A 9,486-nucleotide genomic window follows, 5' to 3' on the forward strand; every position below is an offset into this window, starting at 1 on the left:
ACCCTGGGTACCACCCTTGAAATGACAAGAAATGCAGAGTGGATTTCCCCAGGGCGTGCATTCTATTGAGGGCACGCGAAAAAATGTATGAGTCATGAGTCTTTTTCATAATGAATCTGAATTGTGATAGTGGTCAATGCTGAGTCTTTTATAATCATGAGAGAATGAATCATATTATTTTGAGTTGTTTTCTGTTTCACATAAAGTTCAATTCCGTTTTAGAAAACTTTAAATTTTTTTCAGATATATAAAATTTTATATGTAATGCACCCTGACATCCACCTGCACCCCTACTTTCAAAAAATGGCATCACCATCTCCGTCCCCATCCTTGCAAACTTTGGGAACATCAGATCAAACAAACTAGGATATGGAGTCGACTGAAGTGTGACAGTCACTGTACATACACAGGTTCTTTGTGATAGGGAAAATGACAAAGCTGTGCTACTGCTTACAGTAATAACGCAGAGGAATAGTATAACACGGTATCATGATTAACATGGTGCCGCTGATTGAGAGTGATGACAGCTTCTGAGAAACCAGATAAGTACTGCCTAAATTATTGAAAAAGGGCATCTATACTTAACATGGCATCTTTCAGTTGGTCACTCGGATAGATAACCTGAGCATAAGCGTGTGCCATGCTAAGTCATTGGAAAAAGACTCCACGAAGAATTGCCTGAATTCCTCCTGCTGGCAAACTATTGTTGCTTGTTCTAGCAAATAACCACCCTTCGTAATGCATTTCCTGTACCAAAGAATTTGCACACCATGTATTAGACAAAATTTCTGAATATCCACCATTTGCAGAAACAGAAAGGAGAAACGCATATAGCTATAGTCTCCTCATTTAGATTACCTTCCACAAATGTTAGATCTTTACATATTGTAAGCAAAGTTCAACAGCTTATAAGTGACTTGCTCTAGAATATAAATATCAAAGCCACTGAAACCCTGGCATGATCACAACATCAAATATCAGGTTCTCGTGACTCAAACTGAACAAACTCTAGATGTTAGGTCAAAATATGATCAAGCCATGTAGCCATATTCCTTAGAGGAAGTTGCTCGGATCATAGATGCTACAGTTGAATCCCGACAAAATAATACAGATGGTGGAAGAAAAGTTACACTGATGAAGATTTGTCTAGTGGATAAAACCTGAACCCAGTTAAACTATACACCAAATTGTTAATCTTCTTATAAGGTAAATTGATCAGAAATAACAGATAAAAATTGAAAGGTTGTTAAATCTCCTAAACGCTAATTCTTAACTAGCCAGAAAATCTGGTCAGCTGATCTGATAATTAAAAAGCAGATAGGTAAAATTTGAGCTAGCGAATCTCAGATTTTGAATGTAACTCTGTTCTTGATACATATCAGGCATCCACATTTTCACCATGGCTTGGGAGGTCTGAACTGGCCCACTCATAATCTTTTGATCATCGCTTTTTATTCTGAAAGTGCAATTATGCCTACTTTCTGAACAATAACATATGCTTTTACGCATATTGGTAGCTACGTCAACAAAACTTAACCTTGATTGGTGACCCTAAGAGAACAAATACCCCGTGTTAGTCATTATAATCCAAATTCTGACAAGATACTCCAAAACAATGGAATAAATATAAAATGTGTCACTGCAGAACATTCATCCATTAGCTCAGTGCCAATTAATCTCTCCAGACATCAATCAACTTAGGTCACCACTGTATCATAGCTCTGCCCAAGGAATAACAATTGAAACAAAATGCCTAAAGCACAGCTTACCCATGTAAGAGTACATGATTGACTACCTTGTGCCTGTCTCTTGCTCAGCTCCGATGCTGACATCACCAATAGTCCCTACATGAACACATGCCATCCTTAAAATGATGGAAACGGTTAGAATCCCTCAAAACAATTTCTCGTCTAACAACCTTGGAGATGAACTTGGTCGCAGTGTGACAGTCACCACACACACGAAGGTTCTTCATTATTCTAATGGACGTCCCAGAAGGTGTGCTGATAAGGCCAAAAGCAATAGCCAGCTTCTCACTGTGGTATCCAAGAGAATGTTGCTTCTGGTCCTGCTCAACATCGTGCAATATAAAGTTCATATCCGGGACGTACCCTGCTCGCTCTATCTGTCTGGTCAATTCGTCCAACTTTGCATAAATATTTGACATTTGTGGATGTGACCTGTCCTCTACAACAAATGTATGTACCCTGCTCTTGACTTCAATCCAACTGCGTCCTGGTTCTTTCTTCACATCCCTGTCTTTCATCATTTTTATAACCTTTGCCCTATCATCCCATCTACCAGCAGCAGCATAAATGTTTGACAGTAGCACATAACTTGCTGCATCATTTGGTTCCAACTCAAGCAGGCGTTCTGCTGCCTGTTTTCCTAGCTCCATGTTGCCATAGACTCTACAGGCACCAAGTAAGGTGCGCCACACTAAAGCACCAGGTTGAAATGTCATTTTGTAAATGAAATCCTCAGCCTCTTTCAGGCATCCAGCCCGGCCAAGGAGGTCAACCATGCAGGCATAGTGCTCTGCTTTTGGTATGATGCCATGGTCAATTGTCATTGAATCAAAATACTGTCGACCTTCATCCAGTAGGCCTACATGGCTGCATGCAGACAGAACACCAATGAAGGTAACTTCGTCAGGCTTCACACCTGCATTCTGCATTTGCTCAAATAGATAAAGAGCTTCCATGCCATACCCATGCTGGGCATGCCGTGCGATTATTGCATTCCATGTGACAACATTTTTGTTAAACATTTTGCCAAATATCTTGCGTGAGTCCTTTAATCTCCCACATTTAGCATACATGGTAATAAGGGTATTTGCCACAGACACGTCCGAATCCAATCCGGCTTTGATTATGCAGGAAAAAACTTGTCTGCCCTGCTCTAAGGCTGCAAGGCTTGCACATGAACTTAAAACACTAATAAAGGTGAACTCATTCGGTTTCATGCCTGACCTCTGCATTTGGCAAAGGCATTTTAGGGCCTCTTCGCCACATCCGTTCTGGTCAAATCCCGTAATTATTGCATTCCATGAGACCACATCTCGAAAACTCAAATGTTGAAACATTTTTTGTGCGGCCTGTATGTGTCCACACTTGGCATACATAGTAATAATGGCATTGCTGACAAAGGCATTGGACACAAATCCAGCTTTAATTATGGTAGCGTGGACTAGTTTACCAAATTCAAGAGCTTCTAGGTTCGCACATACGCCAAGGACACAAGTGAAGGTGATATAGTCCACATCCATACCTGCATATTGCATTAATTGAAACATTTTCAGAGCCACCTCATTATTTCCACTTTGGGAATACCCTGCAATGATCGCATTCCATGAGACTCTGTCTTGCTTATGCATTCTGTCAAATAACTTTCTTGCAGCATCTATACTCATACATTTAGCATACATGGTAACAAGGGTGTTCTCGACACTGATGTCTGGCTCAATTCTAGTTTTAATCACATGGGCATGGACCTCCTTACCCCGTTGCAGGGTTTTTGGGCAATTGCAAGTACTAAGGACAGTTACTAATGTAACATCATCTAGCTTAATATGTGTCTCTAGCATTTGACCAAAGAGTCCCAGGGCTTCATCGCTATAATCATTTTGAGCGTATCTTGCTATCATTCCAGTCCATGCAACTGTATCTCGTTCAGGCATTTCATCAAACACTTTGCGTGCATTGGCTATACTTCCACATTTTGAGTACATGGTAATAAGTGAATTTGCTACAAACATGTGCACTTCAAAACCAGTTTTGAAAATGTAGGCATGGAGCTGCTTTCCCTCCTGCAGGACTACAGGACTGGTGCATACACCGAGAACAGCAACAAACCTTATATGGTTGGGTATTACACTAGTACGTTGCATTTGATGGAAAAAATCCAGGGTGTTTTGTTGAAGCCCGTGCTGGGCATATGCTACAATCATTTCATTCCATGACAAAACATCTCGTTCAAACATATTATCAAACACGTCACGTCCTTCCTCTATTCTCAAACATTTAACATACATAGCAATAAAACCATTGCACACAGCGACATTAGAATCAATCCCTGTTTTCACAGCTAAAGCATGAACAAGCTTGCCCATTCCAAGAGCCATTTTGCTAGTACATGCCCGGAGAACGACAGTAAACGTGTAATGGTTTGGCTTCATTATTGTCCATAGCATTGCCGAGAAGAGCTTCAGTGCATCATCATCGCACTCATTCTGAACATACCCTGAAATCGTAGAAGTCCAGGAAACCACATCTGGTTGACATATTTTGTCAAACACTTGGCGTGCATCCTTCACACTTCCACATTTGGCATACATGTTTATAATGCCATTTTCTATAAAAACGTCAGGTTTATTACCAGTTTCGATAATGTGGGCATGCATCATTTTGGCCTGTGTCAATGACCTCGAGTTGGCGCATTCTTGTAAGAGACAATTATAAACATTATAACCAACCGAAATCCTTTGCTGGTGCATCTCATACAAAATGCGAAGGGCTTCCTTCAACTTTCCTTGTTGGCACAACGCATAAACATTCTCACTGCTATCGTCTGCCTGGTTCTGATGTTGTGTAATGGGGGCGCATGAAACATGGATGCCATGATACCCACGAAACAAATTCGTCTGATTCAATAACTCTGAGCCAGAAATGGCGGCATCGAATACACTTGCGCGCGTGAGGTTTCTGAGAACTGGTAATGCTAAGGATGGTACCGAGAATAGCCCTTTCATTACATAAAAAAGAGTGAAACTCTACTGGTTGGTAGACAGGTACCTTCATGGTTTCAAAATCTCCAATTGGTGCCAATTTTGCTTCAAAAGTTAAACGAACAAGCCCAGCAACATCTACACGCCATGGAATGAAGGCATTTTCTCATCCCAAAAGTACAAAGTCTTTGCGTTTTACTTGTCAACGTAGTGTCGTCGCTTGTGGGTCCTTTACCCCATGTGGTGGTTATCCATGTGGTGGTGGTTATCCATGTGGTATTGGAAGTGATTTGATCAAAGGAAACATTGGATATGAAGATTATAGTTTATGTTCGGATTTCCTCTGTTTTTTTTCAATTGAAATTGAAAAAAAAGGCGAAAATTGTTTTATAATATCAACTATTTCTTAATTATTAACTTAACAAGGGTCCATATTTATATAGATTACAAAGCATTCTATTTTTAAGGAGTGTTTATTTTCTTAGCCTCATCAAAATAGGTTAAATATTTTATCAAGGATTAGAACCAAGTGGAGAGAGGGTGAAACCTACCTCTCAACCATTTAAGTTATTATCCAAAGACATGTTGAGATTTTGTCCATTATTACTCTCTTTGTGTGTTAATGGTAGCATGTAGGGTTGATAAAGGGTGTTGTAATGACATCTATCAAGATTCAAGTCATCTCCAAATATCTATTATACGTGTGTTCGCATTTGTGTGCACAAGTTTTCACAATTGTGATTTGGGTTAGGTGTAAGTCATAGGTGACTTTGGTGGAATAGATAGCACAACTCACAACCTCTTAGTCAAAGAGTGACATGTGCAAATCCTAGGTGACTTTAGTGGAATAAATACCCTCACTCATGACCTCTTAATTGAAGGGTGACTTTAATAGCTTGTGAGATGTAATTGCTTCATTAAATATTTCAATTTAAATTATGTTACATACAAGTGTTGATGTGATATGAGCATCATCAATGGTTTCAATATCGTCGATTGTGGGTTATTTTTATTTTGTCGTTAATATTTTGTTGTAGCGGCTACAACCACCCTCCAAAATTTTGCCTTAACTTGGTTTTGGAGCCTCCATACCAACCTTTCAGAGCAGCATGTCTTGCTTCGTCAAGTACACAAGCTTCAGTGATTTTCTTGCAGAAAGATAGCCTGTCCATCAGATCTTGTTGCATTCCCCTCACAAGTTGTTCCTCCAGACTTGGTCCAGCTACAGGATGAGCAACTCCCTCAAGAAATTGCACAATTCTGGAGGGAAACCAGCCTTCCCTCAAGAAATTGCACAATTCTGGAGGGAAACCAGCCTTCCCTCTAGAAATTGTGCAATTCTGTTTAACAGTCTGCTCGACCCCAGAATTGCGCAATTTCGTCAGTCAAGCTTCATCCAGAAAATTGTGCAATTCCTCCCAGCAGTGCTGCTCAGCCCAGGAATTGCGCAATCCTTGGTAGCAGTCAGCTGCTCTGCCCAGAAATTGTGTAAATCTCGTGGGTAACCAGTGTAGAGTCCAAAGATTGTCTTACCTTGACATCCCTTTTTGCCTATATTTCCTCTCTTTTCCTATACTTACCACCTAAATAATGCCACAGACCCGAGGTTTTGATAAAGGTAAGCAATAACATGTATTCTTCTTCATGTTTGACTATATACCCTATTGTTTTCTTAAAGAATGCATTTGGCTACAGAATTGGTCTGTTTCCGCAACTAATCCATATTTTTGCAGCTACCTCCCTTGTTTGTAAGGTTCAAAAGTTCTAGCTTAGCGACGAAGGATACAGATGGATAAGGAATGGTCCCCTAGTGGATTCATTCATATTCCCTCAAACCAGTTCATCAAGATGATGGCATGATATCATGATCAAACCTCAAAGTCAGCTACAGGATTGTCGTCAAAATAGAATCTGAGTTTCATTGAAACCTTATCGATTTGCTTTCAGAATAGCAAATCGAAGGTTTAGCGATATAGTTTAATTGAAATAAAGATATTTAGGCTTAAAATGCTCATGCTGTTATGCCAAAGACTTATTATAAAAACCATGGCCGCATTGTGTTTTGGTGTGTGCTGGATGATGTAATTTTTTAAACAAGTTTGTTAAATCTCATTCTGCAAGTAATAGAATTGGTTTTTTGTGTATGTGATGCGTTGATTGGAGATTATGGACTGGTTCGTGGAGGGGCCCTACGACCAGTAACAGGTCTTTAACCAATTGCAATTAGATTTCTTTCATTCCTTGAATATTCTGTTTTTGTGTGAAGAAATGCAGTATGATGAGTTCGTCAGTGAATCAATATATGCATGAGCATTTCCCTTTGCTTTATACCTAGTTTAGTATGCTATTTGAATGGCTTTTTATCTGGTACAATATGGTTATTTCATTTTATTTTTATCTAGTGTAGTCCAACTGTGCTTACTTCATAGTGTAGTCGTTGTTCAGAATGTCTTGTTTGGGTGAAATTGAATAAGTAAAAGAGTGAGAGTCTTCTCCTTAGCAATTGAATTCGGATAGTATTCCTTTACAGTTTGATAGAATAGATTTCTCTTGCACTTGGTAAATTAGAGCTGCAACATAAAAATTCAAGGAAAAAATCCAAAACTGTCTAACACAAGTAAAATCTAGAATCACTCACATATCATCCATAAACTGATTCAATAGAGAATAACTCCTAAGAAATTAGTTGATAACTTTAGGGATTGAGACATTAATATAATTAACGACACCATCTCCATATTAATCTTAATTTTGGACCCTAACAAGAACATAACGACATAAGAAATAACTTCTAGCACATATAGTGCACATGTACTTCATCAGTATACGTACGCTGGTTGACAATTTATGATTGACAATTTAAAGACATTAAATTGGCCAAACATTTTGGCATCGTTGTTGGGGAAGTGCAAATAGAAGTTAAGAAAACAAACAAAAAAATCATGATATGCGTAGGGATAGAGACACTAGAGGTAGATTTGTAGGGCGAGGAAGAAGTTTAATTCCCACAAATCCACTCACTTCACCACGATTTCAAGAATCCACACCACCTACTCAAACCCGAATTCCATTTAGAGGTCGACAAAGGCTTCCTGAAATCTCAAGATTAGAAATCCAATCGAAAACTTCACCCACTTCCTCTACTGAAGCTGTAATTGAAGAAAATCCTACATCCCCAACTACAAGAGTAATTTTTCTATCCTCCACTAGTGAGCAAATTTTGGGAGAAAAATTAGAAGTTTCTAGTGAAGAAGAGGAACATGAAACTTATTTTAAACAACTATTGATAAAGGAACCATAAAGATTAGAAGAACATTATATTAGTTCCAGAGAATCTATCATGGCTGAAGAAGGGGTGTTATGAAACCAGCTCACAAAAAGATAGAAAAGATAATGAACTCCTTATAATTCAGCCTCTTCGAGGGGGCAACCTCCTTTACATTACACAAAAGAACAATTCTTGGATGATACAAATGAAAATACCTCCTTTCTATATATAGGAGTCTAACGGTTCATATTGTAATCAGATCCGACATAACAATAATAATGTGAGGGCACAATAATAACAATAGTGGGCTTCTATGGAGCACAATAGTAACCATATGGGGACTACATGGGTACAACAATATAATAAGGGGGTTGTACTAATAACAATAAGGGGTTACACTAGTAGTATAGGGGCCTAACATGCCCCTCTCCTCCAAAAAGTGTTGTCCTCAACGCTTGAGTTGTTCTTGATGCTTCTGTATAAAATTCTTGTCCTCCCATGTGGAATCTTCAGCGGGTAAGTTCTTCCACTTGATGAGATACTCTGAAATTGATCGATTCTGTAGCTGTCGGGTTCTTGTTTCAGTGACTACTCCAGGTTCCAATATGATTTTTCCTTCCTCTTCAATTTCTCGCAATATTGTTTGAATTGGGATCTTTTGCAACTTTTGAATAAGTGGCCATACTTCTTCATCCTTCTTCCATTCATCCCTTGCTTCGTTTATCCAATCTGGTTGGATAATAGAAATAGCACAAAGCAATGCTTCCACATCCTCATCCTTTCTTGAGAGTGCATCTGCAACAAAATTTTGCTTCCCTTTTCTATAGATGATGTCAAAGTCATAACTCAACATATTTGTGACCCATTTTTTTTTTGTTCTTCTAAAGATAATAGTTGTTCTAAAAAGTATTTAAGGCTGTCATGATCCATTTTTACCTTGAAGTGTCTTCCCATTCGGTAAGGTCACCATTTCTTAAGTGCATATAGTATAGCCAACATTTCCTTCTCATAAATAGCTTGCTTGAGATGTAGCAGTAAAAATATACAATCACCTAAATCAAAACATTTTTCACTACGATGTTGATCTACCTGTTGTTTCATTCAATTTTGCACCAAAGTGGTGTTATCCTTTAAAAGTTGGAGAACTTGTTGTTGATGTTCGATGTGATCTTTCACTGCTTGAACCTTTTTCTTCTTAATATGTCCTTCTATCTTTAGAGTTTGAAGAGTGTTAATTTCTTTCAATCCTTTACAAGATATGGTTGGATTCATTTCTTGATGCTCGATGTGATCTTTCACTTCTTGAACATTTTTCTTCTTGATATGCCGTTTTATCTTGATAGTTTGAGGAGTGGTAATTCTGGCCAATGAATGACAAGATATGGTTGGATTCATTTCTTCGTTCTCGATGTGATCTTTCACTTCTTGCACCTTTTTCTTCTTGATATGTCCTTCTATCTTGAGAGTTTGAGGAGTGGTAATTCTTGCCAAT

The 9,486-nt window shown here is 38.6% G+C and overlaps 1 pseudogene across 3 annotated transcripts; it reads right to left on the bottom strand.

The window, feature by feature from the left end:
* Positions 1–203: 203 nt before the first annotated feature.
* On the bottom strand, positions 204–4,976 carry LOC149176078 (pentatricopeptide repeat-containing protein At3g49170, chloroplastic pseudogene; annotated as a pseudogene). 3 transcript variants are annotated; one of them, XR_016258044.1, is made up of 2 exons: positions 1,796–4,976; positions 204–747 (listed from the first exon to the last, which is right to left on the bottom strand). The product of XR_016258044.1 is annotated as a pentatricopeptide repeat-containing protein At3g49170, chloroplastic pseudogene, transcript variant X2 (transcript). The 3 variants fall into 3 exon arrangements; XR_016258045.1 differs by having other exon boundaries at positions 1,770–4,976; XR_016258043.1 differs by having other exon boundaries at positions 859–4,976.
* Positions 4,977–9,486: the final 4,510 nt, after the last annotated feature.

The sequence above is a fragment of the Pinus tabuliformis genome, chromosome 4_1 (genome assembly GCF_031772625.1).
Source record: "Pinus tabuliformis cultivar Carrire ecotype Pingquan chromosome 4_1, CPIR1, whole genome shotgun sequence".
Classification (NCBI taxonomy): Eukaryota; Viridiplantae; Streptophyta; class Pinopsida; order Pinales; family Pinaceae; genus Pinus; species Pinus tabuliformis.